This window comes from Lonchura striata, chromosome 1 (genome assembly GCF_050655825.1).
Source record: "Lonchura striata isolate lonStrDom1 chromosome 1, ASM5065582v1, whole genome shotgun sequence".
Classification (NCBI taxonomy): domain Eukaryota; kingdom Metazoa; phylum Chordata; class Aves; order Passeriformes; family Estrildidae; genus Lonchura; species Lonchura striata.
Genome location: NC_140703.1, coordinates 50,404,182 through 50,419,843, shown reverse-complemented (window position 1 = coordinate 50,419,843; position 15,662 = coordinate 50,404,182). Strand labels below are relative to the sequence as shown.

At 36.4% G+C, this 15,662-nt stretch overlaps 1 protein-coding gene across 11 annotated transcripts in view; it reads left to right on the top strand.

The window, feature by feature from the left end:
• The window catches only part of SCEL (sciellin), a 68,736-nt gene that overhangs the window by 11,498 nt on the left and 41,576 nt on the right, over window positions 1-15,662 (top strand). For 9 of the 11 annotated variants that reach the window (XM_085576607.1, XM_085576547.1, XM_085576598.1 and 6 more), the window contains exon 2: window positions 10,908-11,208. The gene's annotated coding sequence lies outside the window, so the exon portion shown is untranslated. Of the gene's footprint in view, window positions 1-10,662; window positions 10,791-10,907; window positions 11,209-15,662 lie in introns of those variants that run through there. The other 2 variants (XM_085576562.1, XM_085576544.1) reach the window with 2 other exon arrangements.

Here is a 15,662-nt window from a genome sequence, read left to right as displayed (position 1 = left end):
ATCTGAAGATCAGGGATCTGAACAGAGTAACTACAGATACCTACAAGTAAAGCAGTTAAACCCCAAAATTAAAATCTTATGGTTGCTATAGCTAGAGGAGTCAGATGCAGAAAAATATGACATATTCTTTCTAAGAATAAAAGTAATATTTCCTTAGTACCCATGAGTGAAAGGGATGCAACTGTCAGGAAAAAACAATTATTTTTTTTTCTCTCTTCTCTTTTTTCTCTTTTTACAATTTCTTTCTGTGTCAGACTCCCACATGGCTGGATTACAGTTTTCCAGACACACTTTTTGTGTGAGAGACCACAGTGCAGTAGGGGAGCATATTTTTATGGATGCAATACTGTTGAGGTTGCAGATAAGTTTGAATTTTGTTCAGACAGAGAGGAAAAAAACCCTTGCATGCTTGTTTCCTTTTCCTTTTAATTTGACAAGAAGCCATTGCTTTCTGCAAGATAAAAGAAAATATTTGAAATTGTGCCATTACATGGAATTCATCTGACATGTATAGGTATCTACAGTGTAGGTCCCTAAATCTGATTTACCATTTTTAGGCTTCCTTTCAAGACAGTGGAGAGAAACAGTAACTTTCACAGCTCAATCCTCTGACCTACTTTAATCTGCATTTGTGTGAGATTACATTAGGGGTGTCTTGAGTGATAAATTTAGAGATAGGAGCATAGCTTTTGATGTATAGCTTTTTTTGCTAAATAGGGCCTGTGATGGAAAGTCTCGCCCAGCTCTGAGGAAACAAGTGTTTGAAAATTGATGTCACTGGTCTGGCGTCTCTTTCATTGAGTAGAATTCAAATTCTTTACTTACACATTAATTGGCATTTAGGTCTCTCAGGCTAATAGCCTGCATGGAGATCCAGAGAAGCCTACACCTGAAATTACTGGGTTCTTCACATTATCCTCTTAACTGCACTGTAGCAGGATCTAGAACCTGAGAAACTTATCTGGGTCTCTGTGATTGCATCCAGACAATTATAATAATTCTGTTTTGATTCCTTCCCTTGTAATATCACCCAAATTATTTAAAAATCATCCCATTTCAAAGCCCAACCTTGTTTTAATTTCATTTAAAAACAGCAACAAAAACAAATAAAAAATCTTGAATTCTTTTTCATGTACTGAACATTAAAACTCACATAAAAGGTGTTTTTTCTGCAAACATTCTTTCAAAAATACAATTTGGAAACCAATTTTTAGACTAGTATAATTTACCCAAAATAAAAGGGAAGGAAAGGTTAATATATAAAATGTACTGACTTTGATAGCAGTCTATTGGCAGTTTATATCAAAGGACAAGTATTTTGAAAAGGCAAGAAGAAAGCTCAGTTATTTCTTCAGCTTCCCAGCTGGTAAGGCCCTGTTTGCAGATGTGCTGGTTAAGGAAATGTATTCTCCTTTCCTTCAGGTAGTTCGTGATTGAAATCTGAACCTGATATTTATTCCTTGGAAGATGCTTGGAAATGCAACTAAACCTTCTAATTCTGTGGATAAGGGAGAACAACAAGCCAACTGAATTATTTTCCAGGGAAGGGGAATGTGAAGGGCTGGTGCCATTTCTGTGATATCATTTTCAATTATACTCCTGCAGATGAACTACATAAATCTGCTTTGCTATTTTTTCTGTTATTTGAAGTGGTGAATAATTTTACTGGATTGCAAAGGTATTTATCAGTAAGGAAGGGGTCTTAAACATGTACGAACAAAGTAAAATTCTCTCTGTGTTTACATATTTGCATACTTTCCACATTTGTCATGTAAATAGAGAAGAAAGTCTGACGAAATAAAGTGACAATGCTGTATGACTCTCAGTTGAAGGGCTGAATGAACTAAGGCTTATTTTAATATTTGATGAATCAACATTCCACAGAAAAATGGTATCACTTTGATTGTATTGCTAACTGTTTGCATGATCATCAAAGAATTAGGAAAGAATTTTAATGCAATTTAAGTTATGTGCATTATAGAAATTTTGACCATAGACTCATAACATGATAGTGGCACTCCTTGGTCAGCCCTGTATTCTGTCTCCAACAGTTGCTAAAAGCAAAATTCAGGAAAGAGTGGAAGAAAAGGGAGAGCATTTGAATTGCTCTCCCTAAGTGTCCTTAGAGTCTTTATCAGTTTGCTTGTCAGGCTCTTCTTTAGCCCAATGGAGTTTCTGTTTATTTAATAACCATCGCTGCTTTTCTCTTCCTCAAGCTTGCGTCTCATTGAGCTATTTGATGTATGGGTACACACACATGCCTATATAAGTACATACACGCATACACACACAAACACATGTACAAGTACAGGCATGCACGTATATAAATAAACTTGCATTTCGTAAACTATTGGAAATACATCTTCCTGCAGCAAGGAGAGCTAACATCCTATATATAGAAAGAAACACCTCTCATTTTTTCCTTCTTCTTTCTCCTCTCCTCTCCTCTCCTCTCCTCTCCTCTCCTCTCCTCTCCTCTCCTCTCCTCTCCTCTCCTCTCCTCTCCTCTCCTCTCCTCTCCTCTCCTCTCCTCTCCTCTCCTCTCCTCTCCTCTCCTCTCCTCTCCTCTCCTCTCCTCTCCTCTCCTCTCCTCTCCTCTCCTCTCCTCTCCTCTCCTCTCCTCTCCTCTCCTCTCCTCTCCTCTCCTCTCCTCTCCTCTCCTCTCCTCTCCTCTCCTCTCCTCTCCTCTCCTCTCCTCTCCTCTCCTCTCCTCTCCTCTCCTCTCCTCTCCTCTCCTCTCCTCTCCTCTCCTCTCCTCTCCTCTCCTCTCTGTTGATGCCAAATAGCTTTTGTACTGGGGGAGAATTGAAATACACCCTTCTTGTACTGTTTGCAATGTTTTTACACTTACATCTCCTTTCACTGTACTAAGACAGTCTTAGCTGATGCATTTGTTCAGTGTGGGGAGAAGTAATTATCCATATTCAGTCATCTTTTTTCCTTCCCTGAACCGTTTTAAGTTCAACTACATCCTTTCCGATTCACATTTTTGGTCTGTGTCTTATTTTTGCAGTTAATGATTTTAGAACATATTTTCTAACAACTCTTCTACAATAAGCTGTTCTGTGCTAACTACACCACAGCCAGCATCTTCCAGACACAGGGAAAACCCTTCCTTTCTTCCATGTCCATATTCAGCTTTGATGTGGATAGAGAACCAGATCACAATCTTTAACATTTGGCTATCATTCACTGCAGTTAAGTGTGCTGATAACACCAGTATGGAATGTATGTCAAAGGAAGACTTCATTAAATAGGTGGCATATTGGTTTGCTGGGTTGTTTTGATTGGTATCAAATGTCCTTGTAGGCTTTCAAATTACAATCAAGTTCTCAGTCAACTAATTTGATCCAAATAATAAAAGAAAGAATTACAAGAGAAGGCTGCTTAGCCCTAGCAGAAAATCTGAACGCAATATCAGGGCAAGGAGAGGAGAGGTCTGTCAGATAAGTGTAATGTAAACTTCCTCACATGGATATCATTCTTTGAGGCAGATATATCTCCTTATCTGCACCATAAAAAAGAACAGCCTCTGGGGGCTGCCTCCTATGTATTTCCAGTGCAAATGCTATAAGAAAATTTCAGACAAGGAGCAAGAGAAACCTTTTCTCTTTAACTTTGTCTCTTCTAACTTATTTTAGAGATGGCTTTTCCTGAGATCAGCACTGTTTGTTCTTTCCCAGAGCTCTCTCAGTGGGGATTTGATACAGATATTACAAAGTCACTTTTTAATGAAAAAAACACATCTAATCCTAATTCTCACACTCCTTCTACCACTGTAGTTCACAATCTGATTCTTAGCCACCTCTGTGAATGCTCTTTGTTAATTCAGATACTGGCAACAAATTAACAAATAAGCTATTTGTCAATGACATAAACTACAAAACTTGTTACACCCATTAATCTAATACCGCACAGATGCCATTTGACTTAGCCAGATTTTCAGCACAATTTTCCTCAAATAACTGATTTTATCAGTAACTGATAAAACTAGCAACTGCATTCTTCAGCTAAGGCAGTAATGGCAGTGATGCAAGATCAAAATACTCAAGTTTAGCATGCTATGGACCAGACTTTTGGGGACTTCTGAAATATATTTTACTTATTTTCAGAGCCAGGACCTATTCAAATTGTGGAAAAATTAGGCCAAATAAAATTGAAGAAAATATTCCTCCATGAAATGTATTGGCATCTCCTATGAACAGAAGACACTGCTCAGACATTTTCTGGGGCAGCTAGAAGATGCTAAAAGTTTGAGACATTTTGCATAATATTTATGATCTTTTTTCTTCCTCCTTTAGTTTATGAACTTTGCCACACCCTTTGGGAGAACAATGGGCTGCAAATACATCTGTATTGTGACTAAGGTTTTCTTAGCATTCAAAAAATGCATATGAAAAAGCTCTGACAGTGCTCCTTCCTGTATTCAGAAAGGTGTGGTTAAAAAAAGATTGCATGCCTTAATTTAACTAGTTGAAAGGTCTTCCCTAGGAACAGTAACCTACAATAACTAAAGGAAATAGTTTGGCTGGCAAAAGTTAATCTGTAAAACACAAAGTTATCTCTGGTGCATTATGGTATTTCCTATCAGACTTTGTGAAATGCTGTACTCACTTTGACAGTAACTTAATCTAGTGAAAGTGTTTATAAGTTCTTCTGCCTCTGCACAACAGCTGTTGCTAGATAATGTTAAAAAATAACTCTTATGTCAACCTATTTAAATCATTCAAGGGATAAAGTGCTGAGAAATTACAACATAAAAAGGAAAATGAGAATTCCAAACATAATATCCAAATATTCATTTTGACAGTAGCAAGGCCAATATTTGTATGTCATAGTAAAAGGGTTGTAGCATTATGCTTTCTCCAGTGAATATTTAAACTTTCAGGAGGTAGAAAACCCCAGGTAATTGTGTTCCCTTACACAAAAAATTATAACTCAGTGGTTAAGGTAGTCTGGTGGTAAAAATAAGCTGTTACCAAAAGGAGGAATGATTTGAACTTGGGTTGAGTCATATGCTAAGTGACCCCTTCAATTGGTAAGCTATTTCTTTCTTGTTCTGTTCTTTGAGAGAGTAAAGTGTGTGTTGAAGAGCTAAAGAGTACAGTTGCCTGTCTCAAACACTGTTAGGCCACAGAAGGAACTTGTCATAAAACAAGCCACACAGTAGGCAGAGAAGGGATGAATTTGTGACAGGAAGGTCCTAATTCCAGGCCTGATAAACGCAAGATCTGGTCAGCACCTTCTGGTTAACGAATCTGGACAAAAATTTTCACTGTGGCAAACTGTGAAAAGAAACAATGGCTCAAATGCATATCACTGCTCAAATAAGGATCCTCCCAATTATGGGACAGATGGCATCTGTGACCACCAATGGCCACCAAGGCCCCCTAAATAAGTCTCTATGGATACCTGTAACTTGGCCTGTATAAAGGTGGTACTGTTGTCTGTGTGTTGGAGGATAAATTACTTGTCTGTAGAACTTGCTTAAGTTCTTGACACACTTCTGTGATCTCAGGCCTAGTGGGAGACTAGCAAAGCTTGGGAAGAAAAATGTATCACTGATTGTGGACACAAAGAATGAAGAGTTTACAGGCTACAAGGACATTTGGCAGAACTCCCAAGTTAAGAAAAAACTAAAACACAATTCACAGGGGAGATAATGGCTCATAACCCACTTACTCACAAAACCCACCAACCCAAAAGAAGAGAAAGACTGAGCATGCAGACTAATTAGCTTTAGGGTAGAGGAAATTGTTTAACCAATAGAGAAAGAGAGAAAGAATACTAATTGATAAGAGATGTATAAATGGTGAAAAGTTTTGAACAAGCCAGGGATCCCCATTTCTCTCTCTCTCTCTCTCTCTCTCTCTCTCTCTCTCTCTCTCTTCTCTCTCTCTTCTCTCTTTCTCTTTTCCTTTCCCCCCATCCTCCTTGTCCCCCTCAACTCTTTTCTATTTATTTCCATCTCTCTACCTCACACTCATTGTTCAAATAAATCTGTATTATTGACTTGAGCATATGCATCTACACCTAAACCTGGGTAGAGACATCTCTTAATCATTGGATTGTAACAGCATGAGCCTTGCACGTGAATTAGGCAGAAGAATTCTAATTTTTGAGCATAAAGGAAAGTACAATACAGAGTACCTCAGATACTTGCCATTGCCAGTAGTTGTCCTTTGCAAAGCAGGCCAGGACATTGCTTATCTACATTTAAAACCCATATCCTAGTAGGAGCAAGGAAGTCCATGAAGAAAAGGGATTTCCATTTCACATTACATCATTAGTATATTTTATTTTAAGATGTCTATCAAGGAGCACGAGGACCAGAATCTTCAGGGGGAATTTATAATTTTAGAATAACCTGCCCATGAAAAAGGTTATATTTCTTATTTCTCACTCTCCTCTGTGCTGCAGTCATGAATGATGCTAGGATTCATAGAGACATTAATTATCTGGTTCTGAGTCACACATACCTCTTGGTAAGTGTGTACCCATAGGCAATATATTCCCTTGATTAATTATTTGACCAGAGTGAAAAGTAACTCTATATAAAGATGTAGCAGAGGTGCTGACCATGAGCATATTTTATCTAGGGCTGGACTGGGAATTTAGGGAGGAGCAGGCCTTGTGATAGTCACCTTCAAGAGGAAGGTGTCACCCTATGCATGAACATCACTTCCTTTTCTATTTGCTGCACTGTGTTTTTTTTGCATAAGTGACCCCTTCCCTTTTGACTTAACCTGTTGGAACTGCTCTCTATGTACATAGGGGAGCTTACATTAAGCTTAAGCAAGAAGAATGTGCAGGTGGCAGAGATGTGCAAGCCACATCCCTGATAAAGATTACATTAACCAGCTGTGTCAGTCTGCTAAATGCTGCCTTGCAGCTCAGCACCATCCACTGCCTACACCTAACTATATGTTTCAGAGTGTTTGGTTTTAGTCATCTTTTGACATGAGCTCTACTGAATGTAATTAAATTTGGAGAAATCAGGGATAATGAACAGGACCATACTAGTTAACAGGAATAGGATATGGACCTGAGCAATATCCTCTGTTTGTCCATGCTATTATCACATACAGCCCTTTACACGGTATTGTTCATGACAATTATCTGTCTCTGAAAAAAGACTTAGGCATGGACAGATCTCCCTGTTACAAGTTCTGGACTTCTTTCAGTAGGAGTGTGGATGAGGCCACACAGTTGTTTTTGAAGAGCAGCTTTAGTGATACAAGTAGAGAACATGCTGTGCTCTTTGTCCTCAGGCCAGATAATGGGCTTTGGTACATTTCATTCAACAGCTTAAATGTAGCTACTTTACCCTATCTTGAAAGTAAAAAACCTGAACATTATTTGCTAGGCTGTCTTCAAATCTTTTGAACATATCAGTTATAGAATCTTAACACCACAGTTAAGCTATCCTACTTGGAAAGTCTGAAGTATTACAGGACTCTCTTCTGGAGGACTGAGTGTATAAAAAAATATATTCAGTAAAGTAGTCTTCCCTTTTTGGGAGGAGTCACAGAACCATATTTGTCCAAAAATTTTCTTTTGAGTCACTGTTCATTCCCAACTCTGTTGTGAATCTATATAAAAGCTTGATGGAGCTAGGCTACACTATGCTATTTTCATTTAGCTATCTTATAAACAAAGATGAGGATGTAGCACAATATTTTGCAGTAGGTTTTGTACTGAAAAATGGAAAACCAACAAAAATTGACAAGAAAATCATGTAGAGAAAAATGCATTTTACTAGCAATCAAGGGACATAGAATTTTTAGAAACATGAATAAAGATGAAGCTGAGAATACTGAACACAATCATCTTGTTCAGAAAACTAAGAGAGTGGGGAAGTATGGTAATGTATTGCTACTATAGGGTGCTATAAGCATTTGACTTTAATGACACTGAATAAACCATTCAAAACAAAATTATGGCACTTGTGAAATACTTCTGTTCAGTTTCCTGCTAGTGCTACTCTATTTTAAAAGTCAACATTCCCTATTGGCAATTTCTTAGCAGGCATTGTGAGAATTCCTTGGATGGCAAATAAGCCTCCATTGTAGATGAGGTATTTAAAATGAGCCTGCTTGAAATGTCCTCCAAACTGTGTCAAAAACCTAAGCTGCAAGAGATAGTGGCCTCTCATTACTGAGCACTAATGTGTCCCAATTGCTGGTTATTAATAAAGGATAAAGCGGATTTATTGTAGGGAGGAATTCTAAGATATTTCTTGTTTTCTATCATCAATTATGGCAGGCCACATACTCTGCTAAATCAAACTATCAGAATGATTTTGATGGGGTTGTATAAGTCTAGGATGTTGCCAGTTATGCTTTTATCTACTTTTCAGGGAACTTCCTCTTTTCTTCTTGAGAGAATGACAAGCAAAATCAGAGTATTTACTTAAGTTCCAGCAAGTAGATTATTGATAGATAGATATGCAGCAAGTTACTGTTTGCACCAAATCACCTCACTGGTTGCACTATAAAGAAAAATAAAATAAAAAAAAATCCTTGAAATGTGATAAATCAATAGTAGTACATGGCCCAGTGTAATGATTAGGTAAATTACATACTCAGTTGATAGCCATCAGTTGTCAATACAAACTTGTTTGCATTTTTTGCATTGCTATTTTCTGACACTATGGAAAAATCTGTGTCTAGAATAATGTCTGTCTGTGCTTCAACTTGGATGTTTCCTTAAGAGTGAGAAAGATAGTAAGGCAGATACAATTCAAGTTCTGAACTAGTCTAAGAAATTACATTTTACTGTATTTCACTTCTATCCTTCCTTCAATTTAACATGGACTTTATACTAGAGAATTAAAAGAAAAATGAAACCTGATTGCAGGACATTTCTCATACTGGGCATGGTTGGATTTGTAGGTGTTACATGTTATACTGAGATCCAAAGGCAAAGTTTGAGTTCCTCTGAATTTCTCAAAGCTGAATTTCTTCAGAGTATGGGAAGTTTTTTCATGGAAAATAGTTATGTGTCATTTTCACTGTTATGGTTATGCTGAAACTGTTCAATTCCTGGTATACAGCACTGAATCATATATTCTTTATTCACTAGGAACAATGCTTGCATGTGGTTACAATACAGAAAATGAGACAGACTGTTTATAAGTCAGATTTACTTTAGTTTAAAGTATTTTTTACAGCTTTGAAATAGTAAGTAATCAGCATAATTAACACCAAAAATTCACCATCCCATGAATATACTGATTGTCACAGACCAGTCACTAAAAGACAGCTGGCCTGCTTCATTCCTAGGCTGAGGTCAGTACCATTGTTGGAATTTCATATGTATGCATCTTACTATAGACTGTCTACTCTGCCACACCAGAGACCAAAGACTCAGCAAGGACTGCCTTAGAATAAGCCTTGGGCTTATTTGGGGTAGCAGAACTGGCCTGCTCTGCCCCAAAGTTTCTCCTCTGTGTTCAAAGGCTATACATACAGGAAAATATAAATTTAACTTCTCCAGACTGTATTGTTTGCATCTCTGTTTGTGTTTCTCAAACACGTTGGCTAAAGAAGGTAGTGCTGTGAGACAGGTTAAGCATATCTCTGATTTACAAGTGGGGCTTGTCTGGTTGAATGGAAACTGATAACAAACTCATATCATGTAGCACCTGAATTTTGAAAGAAAAATATTTCAAAATAGAAGATATTCCTTGTCTCAGGTGTTACTATAAATAAAAGCTAGTTGTCAATTTAAAATTAAAGTGTATGTTGAGTTTTTAAAGCTAACTCCTGTTTAATGCTAATTCCTCATTTCTTATGGGGAAAGACATCTGTTTCATATAGGAGGCCACTAAATTCTCAATGTGTCTGTAAAGAGATGTATTCACAGAAGTTTCTTCTTGACTGTAAAAAGAAAAACACATACAACCTGAAAATTTCAGGACTGCTCTAAATATTTTTGACTTTAAGAGACACAGAATTTGAGATGTACAAATTTTAGAAATGTGTGCATGCTAGTATTCATTAATTCTGAGATTTGTGGTTGTTAATAGTTTATACTATCATATAATAGTATAATAGTTTATACTAAATCACTATAATATGTGGTATTTTCTTGTCTGCTGCTCTGCTTCATCAGATGTCTTTTATCAACTAGAACCAATGTTTGGAGAATAGCTTCATACTACTAAATACCAAGCCTATGAAAGGGTAACCATGGACAAAAATACATGGTATTTTTGGTATACTAAGTTAATTCACATCAGTTTGCTTTTTTTGTGTTCAAAGAAATCCTTAATTTTCACAAAAGATAATAGGAGTAAAGGCTGTCCAGCATCTTGCTAAATGACTTCTCATATATTTCACTACAAAAATTGTCCAAATATAAAATAATGTATAAAATACATTAAAACCACCCTCTTTATCTTAAAGAGAAGCATGGAGTTGCATACAGTATTCCTATAAGAAAAGTACTGATTTCATACTACAGTATTTACTAACAGTAAGGCAGTTCTTAGCCTACAAAACTATTTGCAGCCATTTAAAAGAAAGAAAAAAAAAGTGAACACAAGTTCTTCCCTCGTTTGTTTATTGCTGGCGGTACTAAAGGAGAAATGCAAATGTGCAGAGATAAGAGAGACATGCAACAAGATCTCATGTGGGAGGGATTTCCCCCCAGATCTTTTGCCTCTGCCCACATACCCAAACGGTGCAAATACTTCATGAAGATCAGATCCCAGTGTGTGATCTCCACGTAGCACTCCTGCAGAACTACTTTTTGGTGAAATACGGTGTTACTTCATGCTCATCCCTGTAAATACCTGCAACTGTGGCTGAGAGGCAGCCCTATAGCTCTGCAACATGTATTTCTGTGGAAAATCCAAATGACTCTAGCATATTTTTCCAAATGTTTGGTTTTCTGTTTTCAAGGTCTGTGAAGGCAGTTCATTTTGTGAAACCCAACCCTACTGTACTTGAAAAGAACAGCAAGCACAGAAGGACAACAACTCACCCGTACTCTTAATTGATCTGGTATTTCTACAAGGTGCCACCCTTTTCCACACCTCCTACCTCCTCCTTAAGTGACTCAGCCTCGGAAGGAGAAATCTCTTGGCTTTTCAGACAGCTGGATGGGGAAGAACAGTTCAGCTCTCTGTCTGCTTTGATTGTGCCTCCTTTCCAGAATAACTACACTGAGCCACGCCAGGACACGAACTTCTACCATACCTAGGTAAGGATGTTAACTGTTCTGGTTTTATACTGTTCCCTACCATGTAGGGAAACTCCTACTTTTTCAGATAGTCTGTGATTTTTTTAATGTCCAGTTTAGGATGCTATTTCAAAGAATATGATTTTCAAGAAATATGGAGAACTTGACTATGAAAATGAAGCGCTGAAAATTATACAGTTTTGGTGTTCAGATTACTGGGATGTTTCTGACTTCTTCTGTCCATACCATCTTAATGATTTCATTATTTATATTACACTGCTAATTTTATTCTAGCAATTTTATTTTATTTTATTCTATTCTAGTGATAATTCTCTGATGATAAATTCACTGTTCAGACCACTTTTCATGAATGGCTGTTTTATTGTAATTTTTGCTCTTTAGTTCATTTTATTGTTCAGATTTTTTCTTTATTTGGATTTTTTATCTAAAATTAATGACTATTTACTCTTTTATGATTCTTGAATTATCTTTATTATTTTGGGAAAAAAACCCCAAAACAAAACAACAGTTCCCTTTAATTTTTACCTTTGCAAAAATACCCATTCTACTTTAATGCAAGGACTTACCTATACAATGATCAGAACACATGTATAAACAGGAAGGGTTCTTAATCAAAAATCTAGTGAATTGAATGACAGCTGGATAAAGAAAATTAAAATTATCATCCTCTTTTCTACACTCCATTAAAAACAAAAATCTACATTTAAAACTGAATGTGTATTTCTAATTTGAAAATATATACAAATTTGGATTGTGATCTAGTTGATTTTACATTAGTGACAGTTCCACAGCTTCTTTCAAAACAGAATCTCCTCCGCCCACATCTTGAAAAACCAGTTTTGAGAGCTCTTTCAGCTACAAATAGATGAATGATTGCTGACATACATTCACGTGGTCTCTAGTCCTATCTTGCCCATTTTCTTTCTTACAAATACACATGTTATTTCTGTTATTTCTGCACTCTTTTCTGTGCTATTAGTTCTTTGGACAAAACGGTAGAGTAAAATATTTATGTAAACACAATGTATTATTCCCAGAGGTTCACAAATGTATTATATGGCTATTGCTCTGATGATTGCTCTGATGCTCAGGTGTACCTCCTGAAAAAATTCTGTTTAGGAACACATTTTGTGATTGTTTAATGTCTGTAAAATAAATGTAGTAATTTTTAAATATAGTTTTCATCAAAAGGACAAAAAGACTAACTAATTGCCAAACAAACAGAATCATGTTACTGTTGGCAATTGTGTAGGGAAGAAAATAGAGCATCGGTTATACATATAGATCTGCATCTGACAGAAGGGGCCTTTAAAGCTATTTGAAGAGAATATATTCTTGTCTGTAATAACAAGTTTGGATTTATGAAGGATTGTATAATCTTGAATGTTTCTGGCTGTGATGGTGATTTGCAAAAGAGCCTTTATCTACAATCAGGAAAGTCTTATTTGAGTGTAAGTATAAGTAAGCAGATCTGACAGCCCAGTCACAGCACTGTTATCTGAGGGGAGAAAGAATGGATATGGACAACAGCAAAATTGCTATTGACTTCCAGACCAGAAAGATCATACACTTACAGGTGCATTGCTAGAAGAAAAGCTGCAATTATGTGTGTCCCCAGTGTCTTAGTTATGGCTTGGAAATCTTTATCCTGTATCAAGTCAGAATTACTTAATTCAGTTGCTTGCTCACACTATATTCAAGAGAAATGATGGAGGAAATTATGTTTGCTGACTTGAAAGTTAACTGAAAGCAAGGAAACTCTGTTGTATCTTTCATAACTGTAATTCAGACCAAATGTGATTTTCTTTAAACCATCATATTCTCTACATTCAGCTCACATAAATGAAAGATACACACTATAGATTTAAGAGTTACAAGGGAAAACAAAGGAAAATAAAAAGTAGAGCTGAAGTCTTCAGTTCTTATGGAATGATTCTAGAATTCTGAGCTCTGGTTGCTCACATGATACTGACTGTTCAGCTTAGTTCAGAGCAGAGTAGCTCTTCAAGAAGATCAAATTTTGGTGGCAAGCTTCATATTTGGGATAAAGAAAGAATGAAATATAGGCCAATTTTCTTTTTCACATGGCAAATATTAGATGCTTTCAAAAAGCTGGAACTTGAAGATCATGTAGAAAACAGCAGCCAGCAAGCTGTGGTTTGTGTATACAGAACCTGTTTATTCCAGCTGGTGTTTCATGTGGACATGCCAATCTCAGCAACTTCTCTACAATTGAGGCTGGTTTAGCAATACATCATGAGAAGTTGGATGACAGGCAAATTCTGAAACACTCCTTTTTTAAAATCAGTTGCTCAGCTACCACTTTTTGTATTACTTAGTTCATTAATAATAGCAGGAAATTTGACATTTCAGGCATTTGAATTTATATTAAAATCCTCAGTATAAAAACAAATATTTTGACTTTTAAGAGAAGAAGGTGTATCTCTCTCAACAGTCCTTCAACATTTACTATGCTGAATTCCTTATTATACAGTGTGATGATAATGCAGAGGCTTCTTGCCTCTAAGCTGTGGAAATTAATATTGATTTATTAGAAGCAAAATGCATATCAACTGACTTCTTATGAATAAGGTCATAATCACTGTCATAGCTAGAAGCCAAAGAGCAAAGATTTTTTTGTTGAAACTAGTTCAGTCTGATGTGGAAAACATGAATCTTACAGGAAATGCTTCTATTATTATGTATTTTTTTTAATACAGCAATGCATATGTGTGAAGCCTAATCACATAGACAGCTACAGCCAAGAGGAGAAGGAAGGCAAAAGGACTCTGTGGTGGAGGAATGGGTGTGGTCAGATCATCTGAAAACTAGAAGGTCTGGCTTTCAGAATTTTAAGGCAGGCCTGAGGTATTCTGCTGATCAGTCACTGCAGGAGATGAAAAGGAGATGTAGAAGTGTAAATACCAGTATTTGTGATAAAAATAGTGTTAAGAGACTTGTGCTGCTTTTGGCGTAACTTCTTGCCAGGTTAGATGGACTTTTACTTTCCCTGAAGCCATGTCTGAAGTTTCTCTGAATTTCTTTGGGATTATGTTTGGATTTCCCATAAAATGTTTGATAGTCTGAATCTAGGACTGGCATGTCTTAAAACCATTTGGGAGCTGCTTACTGGACTGGCCAGGGCAGTTTTAATTTTCATTTAGATTTCCTGACGCTGTTTTTAAATTCAAATTACACTGGAGTTGCATTCCTGTTTGTTTTTGTTTTGCATTCCGGCTGAGTTGTTTTGCTTCTGTGGTTGAGAACTTATTAAAAATGTCTGAACATCATTTACTACTACAGTATAGTACAGAAAGCTATAACTCTGCTTTCTCACAAAAAAAACTTTTTGTTTATCTCCCTATGGTCTGAAGATGAGCTGTTCACTGACCTGTGTGAATAATGTGACAGTTTCAGATCTTTATGAGGTGATATTTTTAAACTAATGTGATCCTCATAATCTCTAGTCCACTCCCCTTTTCAAATACACAGGTACAAACACACACTGAGTTCAAAATAGTGAAGGCCAAAGAAAAAGGCTTTGATGAACTCTATTCTACCTCTTTATGCAAGATTCTTTTCATTTCTAAGCCCTAAAATTTAAATCTTAGCTTGATGATTCTTGATTGTCTGTGCTACAGATTAAAGTAAGATTTTTTTTTTAAATTTGCATTTTAAATTTTAATTAATTAATCTTTGATACACAACTTGAAAGCTCAGAAGTAAGAGGAAAGCCTTGAGGACAAAATGGCAGTATTCAGTAGGACTAAAATTCCTGGGTTTAAAATTTCAGACTACCTGGCACATTTTCATGCTGACTGTAAAAGGGAGTGTACCTGTTTCTTAGATTCATTTATGCCTACTGCTTTTGGGTTGGGACACTATACAGCTGTTTATTATAGATGCTGTACACATGTGCAACAGAAATATTGTTTTGCCCTAAAAATATTTAAAAATTAATATAGGATGAGAAAAAACCCAGTACCAATTAAATATTGGTGGATGAAAGAAACACACTAAAATTTTATGGATAACAAGAGGAGTTGCAAACCTCTTTATCACTTTTCATTTGGTTTGATTTTCACAAAAGAAGTCTCCTTTTTCAAAGTTTTATAATTAATTTCCCTTAGCAAATGGCTTTCAAAGTACTTAATAGAAAATAAATCCAGAATCCTTCTATGCAAGGATTCATCTCTATACTACCTGTGATGAAGAAATTCCAGTTCTCATTGCTTGAAAATATACTGAAATATCAAACTTTCTATTATCCTGGGACTGATTACATCAGATATCCAGCTGTACCTAGGCTGGAAAAGTAAATCAGAGACCTCTCTATCATCTTGGGACAGTTCAGGAAAATTTATAGTGAAAGCGGGAACTAAAAAAACTGATTTCTTGATAACCTACCTGAACAGTTTCCAGGCAACTCGGTTCACGTATGCTCAAAACCTTAC